Source organism: Marmota monax, unplaced genomic scaffold (assembly GCF_021218885.2).
Source record: "Marmota monax isolate L192 unplaced genomic scaffold, Marmota_monax_Labrador192_F-V1.1 WCK01_AAM20220418_F8-fsc00097, whole genome shotgun sequence".
Lineage (NCBI taxonomy): Eukaryota > Metazoa > Chordata > Mammalia > Rodentia > Sciuridae > Marmota > Marmota monax.
In genome coordinates, this window is record NW_026694162.1 from 2350411 (window position 1) to 2376785 (window position 26375).

Here is a 26375-nt window from a genome sequence, read left to right on the forward strand (position 1 = left end):
AAAATAAGAACCATATGATCATCTCGATAGATGCAGAAAAAGCATTCGACAAAGTACAGCATCCCTTTATGTTCAAAACTCTAGAAAAACTAGGGATAACAGGAACATACCTCAATATTGTAAAAGCAATCTATGCTAAGCCTCAGGCTAGCATCATTCTGAATGGAGAAAAACTGAAGGCATTCCCTCTAAAATCTGGAACAAGACAGGGATGCCCTCTCTCACCACTTCTGTTCAACATAGTTCTCGAAACACTGGCCAGAGCAATTAGACAGACGAACGAAATTAAAGGCATCAAAATAGGAAAAGAAGAACTTAAATTATCACTATTTGCAGATGACATGATTCTATACCTAGCAGACCCAAAAGGGTCTACAAAGAAACTATTAGAGCTAATAAATGAATTCAGCAAAGTGGCAGGATATAAAATCAACACGTATAAATCAAAGGCATTCTTATATATCAGCGACAAATCCTCTGAAATGGAAATGAGGACAACCACTCCATTCACAATATCTTCAAAAAAAAAATAAAATACTTGGGAATCAACCTAACAAAAGAGGTGAAAGACTTATACAATGAAAACTACAGAACCCTAAAGAGAGAAATAGAAGAAGATCTTAGAAGATGGAAAAATATACCCTGTTCATGGATAGGCAGAACTAACATCATCAAAATGGCGATATTACCAAAAGTTCTCTATAGGTTTAATGCAACGCCAATCAAAATCCCAACGGCATTTCTTGTAGAAATAGAGAAAGCAATCATGAAATTCATATGGAAAAACAAAAGACCCAGAATAGCAAAAACAATGCTAAGCAGGAAGTGTGAATCAGGCGGTATAGCGATACCAGACTTCAAACTAGACTACAGAGCAATAGTAACAAAAACAGCATGGTACTGGTACCAAAACAGGCGGGTGGACCAATGGTACAGAATAGAGGACACAGAAACCAATCCACAAAACTACAACTACCTTATATTTGATAAAGGGGCTAAAAGCATGCAATGGAGGAAGGATAGCATCTTCAACAAATGGTGCTGGGAAAACTGGAAATCCATATGCAACAAAATGAAACTGAATCCCTTTCTCTCGCCATGCACAAAAGTGAATTCAAAATGGATCAAGGAGCTTGATATCAAATCAGAGACACGCCGTCTGATAGAAGAAAAAGTTGGCTACGATCTACATACTGTGGGGTCGGGCTCCAAATTCCTCAATAGGACACCCATAGCACAAAAGTTAATAACTAGAATCAACAAATGGGACTTACTCAAACTAAAAAGTTTTTTCTCAGCAAAAGATACAGTAAGAGAGGTAAATAGAGAGCCTACATCCTGGGAACAAATCTTTACTCCTCACACTTCAGATAGAGCCCTAATATCCAGAGTATACAAAGAACTCCAAAAATTAGACAATAAGAGAACAAACAACCCAATCAACAAATGGGCCAAGGACCTGAACAGACACTCCTCAGAGGAGGACATACAATCAATCAACAAGTACATGAAAAAATGCTCACCATCTCTAGCAGTCAGAGAAATGCAAATCAAAACCACCCTAAGATACCATCTCACTCCAGTTAGATTGGCAGCCATTATGAAGTCAAACACCAACAAGTGCTGGCGAGGATGTGGGGAAAAGGGTACACTTGTACATTGCTGGTGGGACTGCAAATTGGTGCAGCCAATTTGGAAAGCAGTATGGAGATTTCTTGGAAAGCTGGGAATGGAGCCACCATTTGACCCAGCTATTCCCCTTCTCGGTCTATTCCCTAAAGACCTAAAAAGAGCATGCTACAGGGACACTGCTACATCGATGTTCATGGCAGCACAATTCACAATAGCAAGACTGTGGAACCAACCTAGATGCCCTTCAATAGATGAATGGATAAAAAAAATGTGGCATTTATACACAATGGAGTATTACTCTGCATTAAAAAATGACAAAATCATAGAATTTACAGGGAAATGGATGGCATTAGAGCAGATTATGCTAAGTGAAGCTAGCCAATCCCTAAAAAACAAATGCCAAATGTCTTCTTTGATATAAGGAGAGTAACTAAGAACAGAGTAGGGACGAAGAGCATGAGAAGAAGATTAACATTAAACAGGGATGAGAGGTGGGAGGGAAAGGGAGAGAGAAGGGAAATTGCATGGAAATGGAAGGAGACCCTCAGAGTTATACAAAAGTACATACAACAGGAAGTGAGGGGAAAGGGAAAAATAATACAAGGGGGACAAATGAATGTCAGTAGAGGGGGCAGAGAGAGAAGAGGGGAGGGGAGGGGAGGGGAGGGGAGATAGTAGAGGATAGCAAAGGCAGCAGAACACAACAGACACTAGTATGGCAATATGTAAATCAATGGATGTGTAACTGATGTGATTCTGCAATCTGTATATGGGGTAAAAATGTGAGCTCATAACCCACTTGAATCAAAGTGTGAAATATGATATATCAAGAACTATGTAATCTTTTGAACAACCAACAATAAAAAATTAAAAAAAAAGAACTTAAAAAAAAAAGATTGTGTCAAGATTATATAACATGAAACGTGCTTACAATATTGTATTCACAAAGTAAGTGCTCATGAAATATTAGATAATATTACTATAAAACTGCCGCAGTCTGGCTGGGCACAATCAGGAGCCACTTGTCAAAAGAAACTAACTTTGTTTTTAGAACCACACACGCCAAACAAAACAGCCTCTCAGGAAAAACCCTCAGAGCCTCAACTGCCACCACCGGCTTTTCACAAGCCTCTCTCTCCCACACAAGCTTCTCCCCACCTCCCACAATCCTCCTGCTCTTGAGGCCGATTGGCTGGGTCACGTGGGCGGAGCCAAAAAAGTCCCCCAATGAGCAGCTCCGTGGTCTGAAAGGGCAGGGAAACAGTCCAATGAGCATCACCGCAGAGGAGCCAATCAGCTAGATGTTGCTGGGGCCAAGGAGCCAATCAGCTAGATATTGCTGGGGCCGCTGTGAGCCAAACATCAGCCGGCAGCTGGAAGTTTGCTGGCAGCTGGAAGTTTGCTGGGGCCCCTTCGGCTGTGGCTCTCAACATCAAACTAAAAGATTTCTGAAGCTAAAACACTAAGAGTGCCTGGCCAGTATAGTACTAGAGGTTGAAGAGAGGTCTATAAGAGATGAAAGCACTGAATTCACTTAAATACAAATGATTTAAATTGATAAGATAAAAACAGACAATTAGAAGCGAGGTGGTAGGATTGGAGTGAAGAAGGTTGGTTGATAGGAATAAAGAAACCAGAGATCTGCACATAATAATATGCAAGGTGAAAATGAAAAAATGGATAAAAAGTTTTTTAAAAAAAAGGCAAGAGTCAGCTGTTCCGGTCAATAAAAATAACTATAAAGGTGTCAAATAAATGCACTGAAATGAAAACTTCTAATCATGGTAACATTTTGAGAGGTGCCCAGTGGTAGGTGTACTGATCAATTTGATAAGAGAGCTTTACAAAGATGAAGTTAGAATACACATCTACATCACTCATGCCTTCCCAAAGTACAAAAATAAGAAGGCTCACAACACTAAAAATAAAAAAATAAAAATAAAAATAAATTGTCCTTGGTCCAGATCAGGCATAGAGATTTTGTTTATGATTCCTTCTTCTCAGTAAACAGAGCTGACTTTTAAAGCAGCATTCTTTTACTTCGACCACTGAAACTTTTGCTAGGGTTGGTGGTCTCTGTTGCCATCCACATGGTTGCTGGATGAGATGGGCTTATGGTGACACTGACCCTGAGGGACTCTTCTAAAGATCATACTTCCCAGACTTGTGGATGAATCCTGCAGAACATTCTTTTTGAAGTCAGTTTGTGTGCTCTGAGATGCTGAACAGAAATGAGCAATGACTGCTATCAGACATACTGCTGAGTCAAGGAAAGGCTTCCTATCCTGGTTGAGAAAAATGGTGACCTCTCTCAGACCAGAGTGGGGACTGTAATGAACTGCTGCTCCTCACTGGCCACAAAACTGTTGCTCTTTATTTAACCAATAAATCAAATATTTATTGATTAAAAAAAAACAAGAAAATTCTCAGATATGTGCAGAACTGTTCAGTGTTGCCCTAGGCAAGATTAGGAAATAGTAATTGTTACATTAAGATTTTCAGATTTAGTGTCTTCATGGATACATCTCTGATTTCTGATTGCATCCAGCTTTTCTGTTCAATAAACAGTTTTGAACATAATCAACTTCATTTTAATCAAAACTAGTCATAACAGCAAATGAGGTAGTACTAAGAAATGTAATTCATTATGGTAGTTTTCTTTTTAAACTATGTTTTTAATCAGTTTTGGAAGCAGGTGCACTTTTAAAATAAAAGTAACAGATTTCCATAGACTACTGATGTCTTTAAAGCAGGAATTGGTTTTGCTAGAAAGAAAAATGAAATCAAAATTTTTAAGTCTCTCCAAGGCAGTATACGTACAAAAGCAATCTTGTTAATAATTTCCAATTTCCAGAAGGAGAACATGCCATTTCACAACATCTTCCTATTTTGGATTATTTTAATGACAAACATATAATGCTTACAAATAAACCTGAACTATGTAACAAAAATCTTTTCTTATTTCTTTTAAACACCTATTGGTAAACTTTGTTTCAAAATGTAATTATGAAAAATATGACACATTCAAGCCTGGGGTCTAATTTTAAATTGCATCCATTTTCCGAAAAATGTATTTAATTAAGTTGAGGTTTAAACAAATCTCTGTCCATTTGAGCGTTTAATTTGTTTGTGAAGATTAGCTATTGCTTTGCATGACCATTACTATAACACCAGATCGTTTCTTTGTACTGAATCTTGCCTAAAGGAAAACAGTAAAGTTCTTTTGTAATCATCATTAAAATATATAAGCATTTTTTTCTTTCATATTGGTAAGTTAAAATTTACCAAAATTCTGACATGCCATACTGCTTTTGAAACTAACATGCCAATTTAATAAAATGAGTCAATACCCAGTATTGAATATATCAGAATAGACTATTTGTTACCACCAAATAAAAATACCACTCTAAGAAAATTTTTCTTAAACAGGATGACCTACAATAAACATTTCCCAAGAAACTTCTTTAAAGCAGTAGTTTCAACTTCTTTTTTTGGGGGGGAGTGGGGAATAAAGTCAGGATAGATGTTAGTGCTAAATAAACACCTCTATAAATTCACACATTTTTTATCCTTTTCAAATATGTAAATAAGACTCCATTAAAATGATTTCATCAACTTTCTAGTTTCAGTTAATTTTAAAATCTGTATAATTTGCATTCTACTTTTAAAGAGAATGGATTTCAATGACAAATAAAACACATGCACCTCTTTCCTTTCACCTTAAATACTTTTTTAGCTGTAGATAGACACAATAGCTTTATTTTTATTTATTTATCTCATATGGTGTTGAGCATTGAATCCAGGGCCTCACACATGTGAAGCAAGCACTTTACCACTGAGCTACAACCCCAGTCCACAATGTATTTTTAAAAAGAAGAAATATTAATAATGCAGGAAAATAAGAAGGAATGTAGATCAGGAAAATTAAGGACATTCTATACATTAAAAATCAGAAGAGATCTGGTTAGATTAAAGGCAATATCAGATCAGAAAAAAACTTCAGCTAAAACAAGCAAATGAGATCCAGAGAGACTCAAGGCTTATGGTCAATAAATAACAAAGACAGGAATACATTATTTTCTTTTCAAATGTGATTTCTGACTAAAGAAAGAACAGTAGGATTAAAGGAACAGAATAAGGTAGCAGTCACTTATGGGAAGGAACCTCACCAACTTCTACAAGAAACATCCTACCCAGACATACCCCTTCCTTTTGCCCTACAGTAATTGCATAAAGGTTTGTCTAATGAGAATCTCCATATTCACAGTATGATACTTAAGAGGAATTCTCATGTGGGCTGAGGAATAAATACTCTCCAGTCGCAAGACTTCTCAATCTAGGCTTTCAGCTATACACACTGAAAACCAACCAAGAATCACCAAACATTTAAGGAAAAATTAGCAAGAAAGTCATTAAACAAATTAAAGAAATAACCCTTAGGTAGAATAAAAGAAATGAAATAAAGCTTTAAATATAATTGTTATTCTCACTGGAATTCGAAAGGATAGCCTATCAAAAGAAAAGAATAAGTTATTATGAAAAAAGAGTTCTACAAAATTATGAACATATCTGACAAAATAATGACAAAACAAAACATAAAGAAAATAAACTGAAAATTTAAAAGATCAAACAAAAGATCAAATCATTGAGCAAGAAGACAGAAAAGAGATTCTCTAGAATACAAAAATGAAAAAAGAGAAATGGAAGACAGATTTAGAAGCTCAAGGAGTTAATAAAAGAATAAAACAGAAAGAATGAGGTAGAAAAGGTAATCACAGAGATAAAAGGAGAACATTTTCCTTAGCTAAAGATAAATCCAAGCATTCAGATAAAAGGGAGATGGGGATAGGCACCTGAGGGAATACACTAATAACAACACTTAATCAGATCTTGGTGTGCCTTAAGAACTTTGAGGATAAAAATCCCCAAATCTTCCAGATAGAGACCTCAAGAGGAGGAAGGGACTGAAACAGATTATCCACAAAGGTGCAAGAACCATATTGATATCAGAATTCTTTTTTGCAATATCAGATAACAGAAATCAATAGGAAAGTATCTTCAAAATTCTGGGGGAAAAGTTATTTAAACATAAACATCTATATGAAATCTAATTAGTTTCAAAGTGAAATAAACCAGAATCTTTACCTTGGAGCTACATTATGTAGTCCATATATAAGACTCCTCAAATTTTCTGTTAATGTTTCAATTAAAATTGAACAGAAGGCACAATAGTCTTCCTTTAATTCACAATTTGATGTCTTATTTTTTCTGTCACAGAAACATACCTTATTTCAAAAAGAACTGATATTTCCAAAAGAAAAAAATACACTAAAAATCAGAAGAGATCTGGTTAGATTAAAGGCAATATCAGGTCAGAAAAAACTTCAGCTAAAACAAGCAAATGAGAGTCTACTATAGAGGTCCAGAGAGACTCAAGGCTTATGGTCAATAAATAACAAAAGCAGGAGTACATTTCTTTTTTCCTGTTCAAATGTGATTTCTAACTAAAGAGAGGACAGTAGGATTAGAGGAACAGAATAGTCTCAATCTAGTACCATAAATCCATAATTTCAGGTAGAGGGTCCCTTGCCAAGAAAAATTTTGAGGGTCTATATGAGTTGTCCATTTACTATGTAGTCATTAAGAACAAACTAATTGTTAAAGCTGTTTTTTATTAGTTTGCTAAAATGCCCTCCTTTGCATTTTCCTTTCATAAATTTCAGATGAAAGTAAATACATGTTTCTATGGTATGAAGCATTTGGAACTGGGTAGTATGTAAGTTAAAGATATTATTAAGAGGTAAATTAAATCTTTCCACTCAGTAGACCACCAGTTATATACTCAAATTAAGGCTCTTTGACCTAGAAGACTTTTTTGGATCTTATTTCAAATGTCATATTGAGACAGAAGAAAATATACATTATTTGATTTCATTAAACATAAATCCAAGGACCACTAATTAAGATCTTCAGATGGACATATAGGGGTAGGTAATTTTTATAGCACCCAAAATACAAAACACTAAAGTCTATTACAGATTAAAATCAATTAAAACTAAACTATACTTCAGCATAATCATATCAGTGCTGCTCATCTTCAGGAACATGAAAATAGTATTTTTTATATAATCAACAACCCCCCAAATCAATGATACAAGATAACTGTGGACTTTACAAGAATATGGTTAACTTATATTACATTTCAGATTCTTTTCTTCTAATCACATATCCATCTGGAAGCCAGGTACAGCATTTTAATAAAGTAAAATATTACGAGTTGCCACCCTTGGGATAGTTTTCAAATACTTTTAGAAATTTTTATAGAAGGTAATTTCAGTCATGCATATTTGGGTTAATTTGTTTAGCTGAGATTGAAAAAAATAGCTCAATATACATATCCATGAAAATTTAAGGAAATGAGAAAAATTAAGAGTGATTCTACCTGTAATGTTTTTGAACACTACACTCAATTCATATTACAAAATATTTTAAAGACAAGAAATACGTTCTCTTTCACTTAATGAGATCAACATTTCTCAATGTTTCAATAAAACATTCCGTATCTCTTACAAGCAAAATGATGCAACCAAAAAGAGTAAAAATCAATCTGAATCTGCAGGTAGCATATGTATACCACTAAGTATCAGTGTTAGTTTAATACTAGTATTAAATTGAATGCAAGATTATAAAATGTAAAGAATGTCTAATTATTCCTAAATCATATCCCATCATATGAGATCAGACACATTCAGGGTGATATGGCTAGAGACTCATATCCCATCAATATGCTAGCAAATGAAAATGTCTTCAGAGGAAAAAAAATAGTTTCTGGTAGATTCCTAAGTACTGAACTGAACAACTGTTGAAAACAGAGTCTGCTTCAATTTGTGTAAAATCTGTACAAATAATGAACAATAAAATTAATGATAACGTAACAGAAAATCATGTATTTGGAATGAGGGCTTCAGAAAACAATGCACAAGCATAATAATGAAAACAGGTGTCATGCATCTCCTTGCCTCCTTGGTAGTATTAACTAGGAGCTCTGTGTACTTCATTATCTTAGTTATCGTTAGGCAGAAACTTTAGTGAATGGGTAGGAAGTCAGCTGTCAAGCTGTAATCCCCCCAAACTCCAAATAATGTAGATTTAGTTGCAGAAAACCAAGATGCTCTACAGAAACATTGCATCTTCACACATGGTCTGTTCCTTGTCTTCTGAGACTGGTAAGGGAACCAACTGTCATAGTTTCAGATATAGACCTTTAACTAATTTTTCTGTTTTCAGTTCTGTAACTTCTTTCTGTCTTTCATACTTACAGTATCTCAGTCCAGAGACTCTCTAGGGTTTAGATATACTGACTTGTACCTTCCTTGGCAGCTTCCTCATAACCTGTTTCAGTACTCAACTCTCTCCCAACCTTCCTTCTCCCAGTTATTTCCTGAAAACCTACAAGTGTTGGTGAGTGTCTAATTTTCTTTGCTACATGGATCTATTCCTTTATGTGCTTCTGTGCTCTTCTTTTTAGTAAGGTCTCAGAAGGGAAAAGAAGTAATTATGTATGCCCAGTTCTCCATCTTAAACAAAGTAGGACCTTTCTTTCTTCTTCCAGACTACTTCTGTCTAGTACTACTTCTTTTTGTGATTGTGTATAAGAACCTTGTCTACTAACTTATAGAACAGTGAGGATATCTAAGATCTAAACAAATATGCAAAAATGCCCCATCGTTTCAATTTCTTATAGATTGGGTATGGGTTGGAAACCAGTGGTTATTTTCATACCTGAAGAGTAGCACATTAGAAGGATCCAACATGGCGGCGGGCGGGGAGGCAGCGCTTTCAGTACCTCCTCAGTAACGGGGTCAGAGAGACGCACCGATACACTTGGATTCTACCTGCTGAGAGGCTCCTGGAGAAATTCCACTGAAGAGAGACCGGCCGGCAATTGGTAGGATTTTTGGAGGTGACAGTTTTCCCCAGACGAGTGAATCTCCGCAACGCGGCGCAGAGGTCCGGACCCACCAGCCGCTGCCCACGCGACTCGGCGACCTCCCGCCCGCGGCCCCTGCGACTGGGCGGCTAGCCCCCGAGGCGCAGCTCAGCAGGAGCGGCGCAGGGACTCTAGGAAGAGGTCTCTAGCCAGGCCTTCATGAAGTAGCGAACCGGGAGCTGAAACTAACCAGAGACAGACCAGTCCCACCCCTACCTTCGGACACTCCGGCAAGGAGCCTGGGGCCCACCATAGCAGAGAGGTGACGTCACCGGAGTTCGGCCGACGGAATTCCTTCCCAGCGAAATCCACTTTAGCAGGTGTGTGACTCCCACCCCCTCCAGATACAAGCAGCCAGGAAACCTCGGGAATCTCCCTGGGGGCGTGTCTGTAGGGAAGCAGAGGGGATTCCCAATCCCCAACTCCCCTTACCACCAGCGGGACACCCAAGGTCTTAGCTGCCAGTTTCCGGGGGCATGCCCACCAAAGGGGTCCAGAAAAATTAAACTGTTGGTCCCCAGATCACCGCACCACAGCACTGGGGCTTAGATGAATGACGGAGAGAGCGCTCAGTCGTTTGGGAAATAGGACACACGGTGGGGCTGCAAGTGTATCCAGATCTTTGGGGAACCGCCTCTGGAGAACAGGACCTGGCTGGCTGGATGGCAGGAGGAAGGGGGGGAGGGTCCGGAGAAGTGAAACGGCTCTGGACTAACAGGATTGAGAGACTCCCAGGAGCCGCCTTATAGGGATTGCTATCGGCAAATAGAGGGCAGAAGCTCAGCTCGGAGGGCACAGCTCCACCTACTGGAAGAGAAGAAAATGGATCTCTAAGACTTCAATTGTTTTTTCTTTTTTTTTTTCTCTCTTTGTTCTTTTCTCCCCTTTTCCTTCTTTCTTTCTTTCCTGTTTCAAGTTTTATTGTTCTTTCCATTCTCCTCTAATCTATCTATCTCTCTCTCCTTCTTTCTTTTTAAGAGCACCTTCCTTCCCCTACCCCCCAACTTTCATCCCAAGCATTACATCTTACATTACGTGTAATTCTCTAAATGCAAATAGGTGAATGTTTTGAGGCTGTCTATAGGGCTCCTAAATACCTAGCTACTACCAACACCCTGATACAATCACCTGTTAGCATCCCACTTCAGTAGAGCAATCTTCTAAAGTAGCCAAGACATACTAACCCTCATACCATCATAGCACCTAACCTAAACATAAAGTCCTAAGTACAGACAACAAATCACTATATGCATACAGAATCCAGAAGCCTTTTACGAATTGAATGAATCAGCTTTAAAGTACAATAGGGGAACTGTGACCACGCACAGAGCAGGCCCAGCGGCCTGCTGAGGGGCAGAGCCGCCCCCCACCACCCGCGCCTGCCAGGTAGGGGAACTGTGACCACGGACAGAAAAGGCCCAGTGGCCCGCGGCGGGACAGAGCTTCCAATCACTCCTGCAAGGTAGGCGGGCCTGCGACCCACCAGCAGAAGAGGAGCAGCGACCTGCTGAGAGGCAGAGCCGCCCCCTCCCCCTGCACCGGCAAGGTAGAGGGAACTGTGACCACCCACAGAGCAGGCCCAGCGGCCTGCTGAGGAGCAGAGCCGCCCCCCACCCCCCGCGCCTGCCAGGTAGGTGGAACTGTGACCACGGACAGAAAAGGCCCAGTGGCCCGCGGCGGGACAGAGCTTCCAATCACTCCTGCAAGGTAGGCGGGCCTGCAACCCACCGGCAGAAGAGGAGCAGCGGCCTGCTGAGAGGCAGAGCCGCCCCCTCCCCCTGTGCCGGCAAGGTAGAGGGAACTGTGACCACCCACAGAACAGGCCCAGCGGCCTGCTGAGGGGCAGAGCCGCCCCCCACCCCCTGCGCCTGCCAGGTAGGCGGAACTGTGACCACTGACAGAAAAGGTCCAGTGGCCCGCGGAGTGGCAGAGCTTCCAATCACTCCTGCAAGGTAGGCGGGCCTGCGACCCACAGGCAGAAGAGGAGCAGCGGCCTGCTGAGAGGCAGAGCCGCCCCCTCCCCCCCGCGCCTGCAAGGTAGACGGAACTGTGACCACCATCAGAACAGGCCAGACCTGCAACCGAGAGACAGAACAGGCCCAGTGGCCTGAGGAAGGGTAGAGCCGACCCCCCCGCGCCTGCAAGGTAGGCGGACCTGCGACCCACTGGCAGTACAGCCCCAGAGGCCTGCAGAGGGGCAGTGCCGCTGCCTGCGCCTGCAAAGTAGACAGAACTGTGACCACCGACAGACAAGCCTGGCGTCCCGCAGAGGGACAGAGCCGCCGCCCGCGCCTGCAAGGTCGGCGGACCTGCTACCGACCGGCAGAGCAGGCCCAGCGGCCTGCCGGCGTAGTAGGCACATTGCCCCAATTGGAGGAGGGGCAGAGCCGCCGCCCGCGCCTGCGAGGGAGACTTTGCAACCATACAAGACCAATATAAATATATAGGGGGAAAATTCAATAGCACAACAGTTTCACCAAGTAGAAAGGAACGCGAACAGTATGAAGAGACAAGGAAAGAAAGGACCACCAGCATTGCAGGTCAACTCAACATTAGAAGAGGTAATAGCTGCAGCAGATGGAATGTCAGATAAAGAATTCAGGATATACATGCTTCAGATGATCTGGAGTCTCAAGGAAGACATCAGACAGCAAAATCAGACAATGAAAGATCACTTCAACAATGAATTACATAAACAAATCCAAGAAGCAAAAGATCAACTATACAGGGAAATAGAGGTTATAAAAAACAAACAAACAGAAATCCTAGAAATGCAGGAAGCAATAAGCCAACTTAAAAACTCAATGGAGAATACTACCAGCAGAGTAGAACACTTAGAAGACAGAACATCAGACAATGAAGATAAAGTATTTCAACTTGAAAAGAACATAGACAGCTCAGCAAGACTGTTAATAAACCATGAGCAGAACATCCAAGAAATATGGGATAACATCAAGAGACCAAATTTAAGAGTCACTGGGATACAGGAAGGGACAGAGTTTCAAACCAAAGGAATGAGCAATCTATTCAATGAAATAATATGAGAAAACTTCCCAGACTTGAAGAATGAGACAGAACCCCAAATCCTAGAAGCCTACAGGACGCCGAATGTGCAAAATCATAAGAGACCCACACCTAGACACATTATAATGAAGATGCCCAACATACAGAATAAGGAGAGAATTTTAAAAGCTACAAGAGAAAGGAAGCAGATTACATTTAGGGGTAAGCCAATCAGGATAACAGCTGATCTTTCAACACAGACTCTGAAAGCTAGAAGATCCTGGAATAACATATTTCAAACACTGAAAGAAAATGGGTTCCAACCAAGAATTGTGTATCCAGCGAAATTAAGCTTCACGATGGAAGATGAAATTAAAACATTCCACGATAAACAAAAGTTAAAAGAATTTGCAGCTAGAAAACCATCTCTTCAAAACATCCTTGGCAAAACATTACAGGAAGAGGAAATGGAAAATAACAATGAAAACCAACAGTGGGAGGTAGGACACTAAAGGGGGGAAAATAATCAAAGAGGAAAACAAACCATGTTTAGTAACATAAATAAACAAATATGGCTGGAAGAACAACCCATATCTCAATAATAACCCTAAATGTTAATGGCTTAAACTCACCAATCAAGAGACACAGGCTAGTAGAATGGATCACAAAACAAGACCCAACAATATGCTGCCTACAGGAGACGCATTTGATAGGAAAAGACATACATAGGCTGAAGGTGAAAGGTTGGGAAAAATCATATCACTCATATGGACTTCGGAAACAAGCAGGAGTATCCATACTCATATCAAATAAAAGAGATTTCAAGCCAAAGTTAATCAAAAGGGATAAAGAGGGACACTACATACTGCTCAAGGGAACCATACACCAACAAGACATAACAATCTTAAATATATATGCCCCAAACAATGGTGCAGCTATGTTCATCAAACAAACTCTTCTCAAGTTCAAGAGTCTAATAGACCACCATACAATAATCATGGGAGACTTCAACACACCTCTATCACCACTGGACAGATCTTCCAAACAAAAGTTGAATAAGGAAACTATAGAACTCAATAACACAATTAATAACCTAGACTTAATTGACATATATAGAATATACCACCCAACATCAAGCAGTTACACTTTTTTCTCAGCAGCACATGGATCCTTCTCAAAAATAGATCATATATTATGTCACAGGGAAACTCTTAGACAATATAAAGGAGTAGAGATAATACCATGCATCCTATCTGATCATAATGGAATGGAACTGAAAATCAATGATAAAAGAAGGAAGGGAAAAGAATACATCACTTGGAGAATGAACAATAGGTTACTGAATGATCAATGGGTTATAGAAGACATCAAGGAAGAAATTAAAAAATTCTTAGAGATTAATGAAAACACAGACACAACATATCGGAATCTATGGGACACATTGAAAGCAGTTCTAAGAGGAAAATTCATTGCTTGGAGTTCATTCCTTAAAAAAAGAAAAAACCAACAAATAAATGATCTCATACTTCATCTCAAAATCCTAGAAAAAGAAGAGCAAAACAACAGCAAAAGAAGTAGAAGGCAAGAAATAATTAAAATCAGAGCTGAAATTAATGAAATCGAAACAAAAGAAACAATTGAAAAAATTGACAAAACTAAAAGTTGGTTCTTTGAAAAAATAAACAAAATCGACAGACCCTTAGCCATGCTAGCGAAGAGAAGAAGAGAGAGAACTCAAATTACTAACATACGGGATGAAAGAGGCAATATCACAACAGACACTTCAGAAATACAGAAGATAATCAAAAATTATTTTGAATCCTTATACTCCAATAAATTAGAAGATAGTGAAGGCATAGATAAATTTCTTAAGTCATATGATCTGCCCAGATTGAGTCAGGAGGATATAGACAACCTAAACAGACCAATATCAATTGAGGAAATAGAAGAAACCATCAAAAGACTACCAACTAAGAAAAGCCCAAGACCGGATGGGTATACAGCAGAGTTTTACAAAACCTTTAAAGAGGAACTAATACCAATACTTTTCAAGCTACTTCGGGAAATAGAAAAAGAGGGAGAACTTCCAAATTCATTCTACGAGGCCAACATCACCCTGATACCTAAACCAGACAAAGACACTTCAAAGAAAGAAAACTACAGACCAATATCTCTAATGAACCTAGATGCAAAAATCCTCAATAAAATTCTGGCCACTCGGATACAAAAACTTATCAAAAACATTGTGCACCATGATCAAGTAGGATTCATCCCTGGGATGCAAGGCTGGTTCAATATACGGAAATCAATAAATGTTATTCACCACATCAATAGACTTAAAAATAAGAATCATATGATCATCTCGATAGATGCGGAAAAAGCATTTGACAAAGTACAGCATCCCTTTATGTTCAAAACTCTAGAAAAACTAGGGATAACAGGAACATACCTCAATATTGTAAAAGCAATCTATGCTAAGCCTCAGGCTAGCATCATTCTGAATGGAGAAAAACTGAAGGCATTCCCTCTAAAATCTGGAACAAGACAGGGATGCCCTCTCTCACCACTTCTGTTCAACATAGTTCTCGAAACACTGGCCAGAGCAATTAGACAGACGAACGAAATTAAAGGCATCAAAATAGGAAAAGAAGAACTTAAATTATCACTATTTGCAGATGACATGATTCTATACCTAGCAGACCCAAAAGGGTCTACAAAGAAACTATTAGAGCTAATAAATGAATTCAGCAAAGTGGCAGGATATAAAATCAACACGCATAAATCAAAGGCATTCTTATATATCAGCGACAAATCCTCTGAAATGGAAATGAGGACAACCACTCCATTCACAATATCTTCAAAAAAAAATAAAATACTTGGGAATCAACCTAACAAAAGAGGTGAAAGACTTATACAATGAAAACTACAGAACCCTAAAGAGAGAAATAGAAGAAGATCTTAGAAGATGGAAAAATATACCCTGTTCATGGATAGGCAGAACTAACATCATCAAAATGGCGATATTACCAAAAGTTCTCTATAGGTTTAATGCAACGCCAATCAAAATCCCAACGGCATTTCTTGTAGAAATAGAGAAAGCAATCATGAAATTCATATGGAAAAACAAAAGACCCAGAATAGCAAAAACAATGCTAAGCAGGAAGTGTGAATCAGGCGGTATAGCGATACCAGACTTCAAACTAGACTACAGAGCAATAGTAACAAAAACAGCATGGTACTGGTACCAAAACAGGCGGGTGGACCAATGGTACAGAATAGAGGACACAGAAACCAATCCACAAAACTACAACTACCTTATATTTGATAAAGGGGCTAAAAGCATGCAATGGAGGAAGGATAGCATCTTCAACAAATGGTGCTGGGAAAACTGGAAATCCATATGCAACAAAATGAAACTGAATCCCTTTCTCTCGCCATGCACAAAAGTGAATTCAAAATGGATCAAGGAGCTTGATATCAAATCAGAGACACGCCGTCTGATAGAAGAAAAAGTTGGCTACGATCTACATACTGTGGGGTCGGGCTCCAAATTCCTCAATAGGACACCCATAGCACAAAAGTTAATAACTAGAATCAACAAATGGGACTTACTCAAACTAAAAAGTTTTTTCTCAGCAAAAGAAACAATAAGAGAGGTAAATAGGGAGCCTACACCCTGGGAACAAATCTTTACTCCTCACACTTCAGATAGAGCCCTAATATCCAGAGTATACAAAGAACTCCAAAAATTAGACAATAAGAGAACAAACAACCCAATCAACAAATGGGCCAAGGACCTGAACAGACACTTCTCAGAGGAGGACATACAATCAATCAACAAGTACATGAAAAAATGCTCACCATCTCTAGCAGTCAGAGAAATGCAAATCAAAACCACCCTAAGATACCATCTCACTCCAGTTAGATTGGCAACCATTATGAAGTCAAATAACAACAAGTGCTGGCGAGGATGTGGGGAAAAGGGTACACTTGTACATTGCTGGTGGGACTGCAAATTGGTGCAGCCAATTTGCAAAGCAGTATGGAGATTTCTTGGAAAGCTGGGAATGGAGCCACCATTTGACCCAGCTATTCCCCTTCTCGGTCTATTCCCTAAAGACCTAAAAAGAGCATGCTACAGGGACACTGCTACATCGATGTTCATAGCAGCACAATTCACAATATCTAGACTGTGGAACCAACCTAGATGCCCGTCAATGGATGAATGGATAAAAAAAATGTGGCATTTATACACAATGGAGTATTACTCTGCATTAAAAAATGACAAAATCATAGAATTTACAGGGAAATGGATGGCATTAGAGCAGATTATGCTAAGTGAAGCTAGCCAATCCCTAAAAAACAAATGCCAAATGTCTTCTTTGATATAAGGAGAGTAACTAAGAACAGAGTAGGGTCGAAGAGCATGAGAAGAAGATTAACATTAAACAGGGATGAGAGGTGGGAGGGAAAGGGAGAGAGAAGGGAAAATGCATGGAAATGGAAGGAGACCCTCAGAGTTATACAAAATTACATACAAGAGGAAGTGAGGCGAAGGGGAAAAATAATATAAGGGGGACAAACGAATGTTTGAGAGAAGAGAGAAGAGGGGAGGGGAGGGGAGGGGAGGGGAGAGGAGGGGGGATAGTAGAGGATAGGAAAGGCAGCAGAATACAACAGACACTAGTATGGCAATATGTAAATCAATGGATGTGTAACTGATGTGATTCTGCAATCTGTATATGGGGTAAAAATGGGAGCTCATAACCCACTTGAATCAAATTGTGAAATATGATATATCAAGAACTATGTAATGTTTTGAACAGCCAACAATAAAAAATTTAAAAAAAAAATAAAGTACAATAAAGCCCAACATTTCTAGGCATAGTCTCCCATTACAAAGGAGAGACAACAGAGATGTAGAAAACCAAAATAAATTTATAGGAGAAAGCAGAAACACAGCAGCCAAACAGAGCTGGAAAGTAACGTGAACAACATGAAAAAACAAGGGAAAAAAGGATTACAAACAATGCATGACAACGTAAATCTACAGGAGGACCTAGAGGATTCAGAAAAATGGACAGAGAAAGAACTCAAGGCATACCTAACTCAGATGGAACGGAATATTAGAGAAGACATGAAACAGCAAGTCCAAGCAATGAAAGTATATTTTGAAAACGAATTAAACAAACAAATTCAAATGGTAAAGAACGAGCTCTACCAGGAGATAGAGATTTTTTAAAAAAATCAAACAGTAATCCTAGAAATGCAGGAAACCATAAACCAAATTAAAAACTCAAACGAAAATATTATAAATTGACTAGATCAAGTAGAAGTCAGAACATCAGATAATGAAGACAAAGTTTATCAACTTGAAAAGAATATAGTCAACACAGAAAGGATGCTTAAAACTCAGGAGCAATCTATACAAGAGATATGGGATGTCATAAAAAACCAAACTTGAGAGTCATTGGGATAGAAGAAGGTATGGAGGTTCAAACCAAAGGAATGGACAACCTATTAAATGAAATAATCCTAGAAAACTTCCCAGATATGAAAGATGGAATGGATTGCCATATCCTGGAAGCCTACAGGACCCCAAACATTCAAAACCGTAATAGACCAACTCCAAGACACATAATTATGAAGATATCCAACATAGAGAACAAGGAGAGAATATTAAAAGCTACGAGAGAAAGGAGGCAGATTACATTCAGGGGTAAACGGCTGATTTTTCATCACAAACGTTGAAAGCGAGAAGATCCTGGAACAACGTATTTCAAACGCTGAAAAATAATAGATTCTAACCAAGAATACTGTATCCAGCAAAATTAAGCTTCAGATTTGATAATGAAATTAAAATATTTCACGATAAACAAAAGTTAAAAGAATTCGCAGCCAGAAAACCAGCACTGCAAGGCATTTTGAGCAAAATACTACAAGAAGAGGAATTAAAAAACAGCACCCAAACCTAACAGTGGGAGGTATCTCAGTAAAGGGGGAGAAAAATAACCAAAGAGGAAAAACTAGCCAAACTAAAATAAATAAATAAATAAACATGACTGGAAGTACAAACCATATTTCAATAGTAACCTTAAATGTTAACGGCTTAAATTCACCAATCAAGAGACATAGGCTAGTAACCTGGATTAAAAAAACAGATCCAACAATATGCTGCCTTCAGGAGACTCATATGATAGGAAAAGACATACACAGGCTGAAGGTGAAAGGTTGGGAAAAATCATACCACTCACATGGCCCTCGGAAGCAAGCAGGAGTGGCCATACTCATATTGAATAAAATCAACTTCAAACCTAAGTTAATCAAAAGGGATAAAGAAGGACACTATATACTGTTAAAAGGAACCATCCACCAACAAGACATAACAATTATCAATATGTATAAACCAAATAATGGTGCTGCAACGTACATAAAACAAACTCTCCTCAAGTTCAAGAGTCAAATAATTATGGGTGACTTCAACACACCGTTCTCTCCATTAGACAGATCCTCCAGACAAAAGCTGAATAAAGAAACTATAGAACTCAATAACACAATCAATAACCTAGACTTAACTGATATATATAGAATATATCAACCATCATCAAGTAGATACACGTTCTTCTCAGCAGCACATGGATCTTACTCAAAGATAGACCATATACTATGCCATAGGGCAACTCTTAGTAAATATAAAGGTGTGGAGATAATACCATGCACCTTATCTGATCATAATGGAATGAAACTGGAAATCAATGATAAAAAAAGGAAGGAAAAATCCTGCATCACCTGGAAAATGAACAATATGTTACTGAATGATCAATGGGTTACAGAGGACATAAAGGAGGAAATCAAAAAATTCTTAGAGATAAATGACAATACAGACACAACATACCGGAATCTATGGGACACAATGAAAGCGGTTTTAAGAGGGAAATTCATTTCCTGGAGTTCATTCCTCAAAAAAAGAAAAAAAACAACAAATAAATGAACTCACACTTCATCTCAAAATTACAACTTTCTTATATTTGATAAAGGGGCTAAAAGCATGCAATGGAGGAAGGATAGCATCTTCAACAAATGGTGCTGGGAAAACTGGAAATCCATATGCAACAAAATGAAGCTGAACCCCTTTCTCTCACCATGCACAAAAGTTAACTCAAAATGGATCAAAGAGCTTGATATCAAATCATAGACTCTGCGCCTGATAGAAGAAAATGTTGGCTCCGATCTACATATTGTGGGGTCCGGCTCCAAATTCCTTAATAGGACGCCCATAGCCCAAGAGTTAATAACAATAATAAACAAATGGGACTTACTTAAACTAAAAAGTTTTTTCTCAGCAAGAGAAACAATAAGAGAGGTAAATAGGGAGCCTATATCCTGGGAACAAATTTTTACCCCTCACACTTCAGATAGAGCCCTAATATCCAGAATATACAAAGAACTCAAAAAATTAAACAATAAGATAACAAATAACCCAATCAACAAATGGGCCAAGGACCTGAACAGACACTTCTCAGAGGAGGACATACAATCAATCAACAAGTACATGAAAAAATGCTCACCATCTCTAGAAGTCAGTGAAATGCAAATCAAAACCACCCTAAGATACCATCTCACTCCAGTAAGATTGGCAGCCATTATGAAGTCAAACAACAATAAGTGCTGGTGAGGATGTGGGGAAAAGGGTATACTTGTACATTGCTGGTGGGACTGCAAATTGGTGCAGCCAATTTGGAAAGCAGTATGGAGATTCCTGGGAAAGCTGGGAATGGAACCACCATTTGACCCAGCTATCGCCCTTCTCGGTCTATTCCCTGAGGACCTTAAAAGAGCATACTATAGGGATACTGCCACATCAATGATCATAGCAGCACAATTCACAATAGCTAGACTGTGGAACCAACCTAGATGCCCTTCAATAGATGAATGGATAAAAAAAAAATGTGGCATTTATACACAATGGAGTATTATGCAGCACTAAAAAATGACAAAATCATGGAATTTGCAGGGAAATGGATGGCATTAGAGCAGATTACGCTAAGTGAAGCTAGCCAATCCTTAAAAAACAAATGCGAATGTCTTCTTTGATATAAGGAGAGCAACTAAGAACAGAGCAGGGAGGAAGAGCATGAGGAATAGATTAACATTAAACAGAGACGAGTGGGGGGAGGGAAAGGGAGAAAAAAGGGAAATTGTATGGAAATGGAAGGAGACCCTCAATGTTACACAAAATTACATATAAGAGGTTGTGAGGGGAAAGGGGGGTGGGGGGAAAACAAGGGAGAGAATTGAACAACAGCAGATGAGGTAGAGAGGGAAGATGGGAGGGGAGGGGAGGGGGGATAGTAGGGGATAGGAAAGGTAGCAGAATACAACAGTCACTGATATGGCATTATGTAAAAATGTGAATGTGTAACTGATGTGATTCTGCAATTTTTATTTGGGGCAAAAATGGGAGTTCATAACCCACTTGAATCAAATGTATGAAAGATGATATGTCATGAGCTTTGTAATGTTTTGAACAACCAAAAAAAAAAAAAAAAGAGTAGCACATTATTACTATGCCCTTCCATCTAGTGAATCTCAAAAAGATTTAGTTTCTGGTCCAGGTTCAAAGGTTTATTTACAAACTAAAAGACAACAATGTATTTTTCCCCAGAATCTTAGCAAATGAAGTAGCCATAAGATAATGAAAATTAGATGGTTGAGAGTAAAAGTTCAGATTTCTTTTTCAAAGAAGGCAATGAATAAAAAGGATCAACTATGACAGTACAGAAAAGTTTGGGGAGAATATGAATTATCATTTCTCATGCAATCAAATTTGAAAAAAAGGTCAATAATATAAACCTTTAAAAATTCTGGAAACAAATTTTAATTTTATGACAAACATACCATTAAACAAACCTGATTGTTAAAAATGACTTTTGTGAATCACAGTTAATTGAGTCATTATGGTGACTTATTACTATACTGCCATTGTTTCATTGTTGGTTACATTTCATAAAATCAGATGTGGACTTGATCTCTTGCCAAGAATTCCTCAGAAACCAGAAATATAACAAGAAGCACAAACCATATTAAAAGCAGCTTAAAATCTGACGTGTATTACATACGCTATTTTTAAGATTTTAATTGACTATAGAAAAATATTTTTTAATTACAAAATAATATATTTTATTTAATATAAATCTGTCAATCATCTCAGCTTTGCCAGTAATCTTTCAGAATTCAAATTTTATGTAGCCCAGAGTGGTTAAAGGGAGAAGGCAGCAGAACTGACCTTTAATACATCTTCTCATTTCTAAATTCTCTAGTCAATTTTACATTCTTATCAAAATACTTAGTATATTTTATTGCCATTAAAAGTAAAAGTTATATTTTATTTAATATCACAGTAACTTCACAATCATTGTCCAGCAACAAATGTGTTTAGAATTAAAATCCTACAATGAGACAAATGAGAACTGTAAAACTGGACTTTGTGGTTTGTTATGGCGATGCTGTGTGATTTATCCAGATGTCTGACAGATGAAAGATCCAAGTATGAACTACAGTAATCACTGGAATAATGTTTGGGAACCTACCTAATTACTGGCATAAGAAAGAATATTCTAATAAAATGTAAACTTATTTATAATTATTTAGTTATTTGAAATATCCCAACCATACAAGTCTCAATATGTGGTGAAAATTTTGACTTAGAATATGGCTGACAACTCTGTTCTGAAGAGAACCAATAAAATATTCTAATAAATATTTTTTTTCACTAAAAACAGAAATCGCTAAATGAAGATAATATCATTGGCATTTTGATAGTTTAAAAGTATAGTGATGGGTATTCTACTTTGTTGTTTTGATGGGTATTCTATTTTGTTGTTACTCATTGTTTCTTGATTTTAGAAATCTCTAGGATGTTCAAACAATATATCAGAAAATTAATTATGTTTTGTTTTAAACAATATGTACACTGAGAAGCTGCATTTTTCCTCTGGTAGGTTGTTCAATTTCAATTTTGTTAATATGTTTCAGGATCTAAGAGAAAGCAACATATATGTTTGTCTCAAATGATAGATTTTTAAAATTTATTTTAGTGTTCTTTTTAAAGTCAGTGGAAAAGTAAAGTAAAACAAGATTATCTGCATAGCCAAGCCATAGTAATTCTCCTTTGGCTCTAACAAAACCAAACAGGGACTTCTATCAAAAAATATCTATGCAGAGGGCCACTCCCAGAAATTCTGTAAGTCTTTAGATCAGGGCACATGTATTAAAACATAACAAAATTGCAAAAACAAAATAAACTTCCATTCCCTCTTAAAATTTTAAGAGGAATTCAAGGTCTCAAAAGAATGATTATTTAATGAATATTCTGATGTGAATACTGGAATAGTGGAATTAAGCTTAAAGAAAAATGTTTGAGCCTTTATGCACTAAAGAAAAGCAATACAAGACAGCATACATTTCTGGTGAAAAGAAGTGAAGGTAAATTCAGTGATACATCAGTTTCTACTTGGCTGATTTCAGTATCCCAATGTAGTTGATTTGGTACTCAACAATCTGAGGGAAAAAAACTTTGATAATTCTTTGTTTAAATGCAATTTCTTGATAATAAGGAAGTTGTCATCAGTTACCAAAGGAGCTCTATTTTAGTGGCTTGAGCATGGTACCCTCAAGTAGATTTAAGTGGATGATGTGACCTAGAGACAGTTCTGTGCTCATGGTACAGGTTCATATCCATGTCTCCAGTCTCTTTGTCTTTTACATTTTTGATCATTTTGGAAAATTTTATCGTGTTTTTATTCTGTAATTAGTAAGCTAATTGGACTATCATAACTATTAGTTTTATAACACTACCACACACAATAGTGTTGGTAAAAAAATTTACCAACCTTCAGAACTATGTATGCATGTTAATGAAATGCGTTACTAACTGAATTCACTGGCTCAAGTACAATATATTTTAACTATACCAGACTTTTGCTTTAGTTTTTCTACTTTTATCCAAACCAAAAGCATTTTATTCAGGCTCCATATGCATTAAAACTGCTTCTAAACAGAATTCAATTTTTTCTAGTAACTATGTAATCACCTTCAAAAACTAATGGCTACAGAGTACAGGTTATTGGGAAACCAGATGCTTGAATAATCTAGGAAACCTATCTCCTTCCTGATTGTTTCAAAAACCAATTAATTCTAAGATACTCTTTAAACTCTTTTTCTTTTGACCTTACAGAGTAAAGAAAAAGCTCAAAGGATTTTTATTGTTGAAGAGAGGAGGATTCTAACATTAGAAAGATAATTACTTAAGAACCAAAAATAATCCCTATTTCTCTTTTCTTTTTTCTCTTTCTCCTCTCCCTTCTCTTCGTCCTTTTACTTCATTTCTTTTTGCTTTGTTTTTTTCTAAACAAAGATTCCAAATTAAGTTTTCCAAGATATGTATAGGTAGAAGGTTAAATAAGTTAACAAGGATGAGTTTGAGCTGATAGAAGACTTCTTTTAAAATATATCAATTCCTTCTGAAAACAGATAATAAAAATATGTCTATTCCAAAATACAATCTAAATTGCCTAATTTAAAGACTGCTGATCCCAAATATAAGAAGCTTCTCAAGACAGAGAAAAAGAGTTGGAGAACCTTGAATAGGCACAGTGATGAAGTCATCCAACTCACAAATTTATGTACTGAAAAACAGGACAATTCTTAAAAATAAAAAAGCATCTGTTCAGTTATTTAAGAAGAAAGGAAGAAAGGAAGGAAGAAAGAAAGAAGAAGGAAGGAAGGAAGGAAGGAAGGAAGGAAACAAGCAAGCTGACGGAATGAACTAGCTAAATTTTTATTAAATTTTCATGGTTCAAGCTTTATTTAAAGTGGGGAAATAAATGATTAAAACTGCATTTTGGAGAACTCACAGATTTACAGAGTGTCTGCCATATGCCTAATTAATTGGAGACTATGGTGGTTTACTATATCTGTAAATGTGGGGAACACTTTCTGCCTTATAGATAGAATTATTTTCTCAAATATCAAGGGAAACTTTCAAATTAAAGCTTTCTGGCTGGACTATTAATGAGTTAAGTTTCCTACCTGACAGTTTAAAATAATTCACTTGATAATACCATTTGATTCTAAAAAGATTGATGTAAAACCCGGTATGCATAAATAAGGGGATATATAATAAAATACTGGGAATAGAAAAATATTAGAAATATATATATATATATATATATATATATATATATATATATATATATTATGTACATTTACTTAAATATTTTTTATTTTCTGAGATTTTTATGTAAAAGTGAGTAACTGTACATATATGATCCATATAAACATATTATACATATACAGAGGAAGCAACTCCAAAATTATTATTGATACCAAATACAGTCATGGAAGACAATATTAAAACAATAAAATTTGTAGAAAATAATATTACAGAATATTTCAAGATTTTGGAGTGAAGTTACTTCTTAAATAAAAAAAACAGGAATAATGAAGAAAAATATTGAGAAATAAAGTAATTAGACCACATGAAAATTGAGAATTTTTTTCATCAAAGATACCTAAAGATGGTTAAAAGGTAAACTATAGAGTGGGAAAAGATAACTGTACCATACTATCAATAAAATCTCAAATTTCTACAAATAAGTTTGAAAAACAGGTCTTAAAGATAAATGGATAAAAGATTTGAAAAGGCACTTTGCATAAATATCTAGATAGTCAATTAACATATTTAAAGGTGGCCAACTCATTAATAACCAGGGAAACGCAAACTAAAGTTCATTGTGATGCTCTCTACAAGATCATCAGAATGGCTGAGATTTCAACACTGACAATATCAAGTGTTACAGAAGCTATGTAGAAACCCTAATTCTCATAGACAGGTAGGTTAAGGAAAGAAATTGGTATAACCCTTTTGGGAACTGTTTGGCATTATCACCAAAGTTGATCCTGTGATCCGATAATTCAGATACACTCAACAGAAATGCATGTATGTGTACACCATCTATAGTACTAACTCATTTCCTGCATTAAAACATGGTTAAATACAATCTTGTATGGTCATATCATAGAATACTTACCATGAGATACATAAACTATTACTACACAAAATATGGAGGAACCTCATATTGTAATGGTGGCAAAAACAAAACAAACAAAACCTAGAGATAAAAGAGTATGTTCTAACAGACTGAATTTATACAAACTGTTTAAAATAGACAAAAGTATACTTGAACGTAGGAAAGTGGCTAGTAAACTTTGGAGAGCAGAAGAGTAGTGGTGTCTGGGAGCCAGAAAAAAAGGCTTCTGGGGATGCAGGTACTGTTTTATTTCTTCAATAGGAGGTAGTTGCACAGGTGTGCAACTTGGTAGCTGACTGGGTTGTTATGTATATTGTATTTCTCCATATAGATACATAGACTAACTTAGTAGATTTAGCATGAAGACACATTTATTTTAAACAATGGGCAATTTTTTTCTGTTTTCAGACTTCTAGAGGTAAGATTACTTTAGTATGATGGCTAAAATGCTCTCATTCTTTTAAAATCACCATTAGCCAGTGTATTATTTACTTTAACTTTAACCTAACTGTCATTGACACTTAAAAATCTCCAAGTAAATCAATTCAGAAGTAACAGTTGAACATGAATAATGTAGTATTCAAGACAATCCAGAAAATAACAAACAAAAAGTATAAAATGTAATGTTTTTAACAAAAAAGAAAAATCAAGTTGTATGT

The 26375-nt window shown here is 37.1% G+C and overlaps 1 protein-coding gene across 1 annotated transcript in view; it reads right to left on the reverse strand.

Annotated features, from left to right (window-relative positions):
- Window positions 1-26375, reverse strand: part of Commd10 (COMM domain containing 10) — a 204713-nt gene that overhangs the window by 24366 nt on the left and 153972 nt on the right. The gene's annotated exons all lie outside the window — the stretch shown is intronic.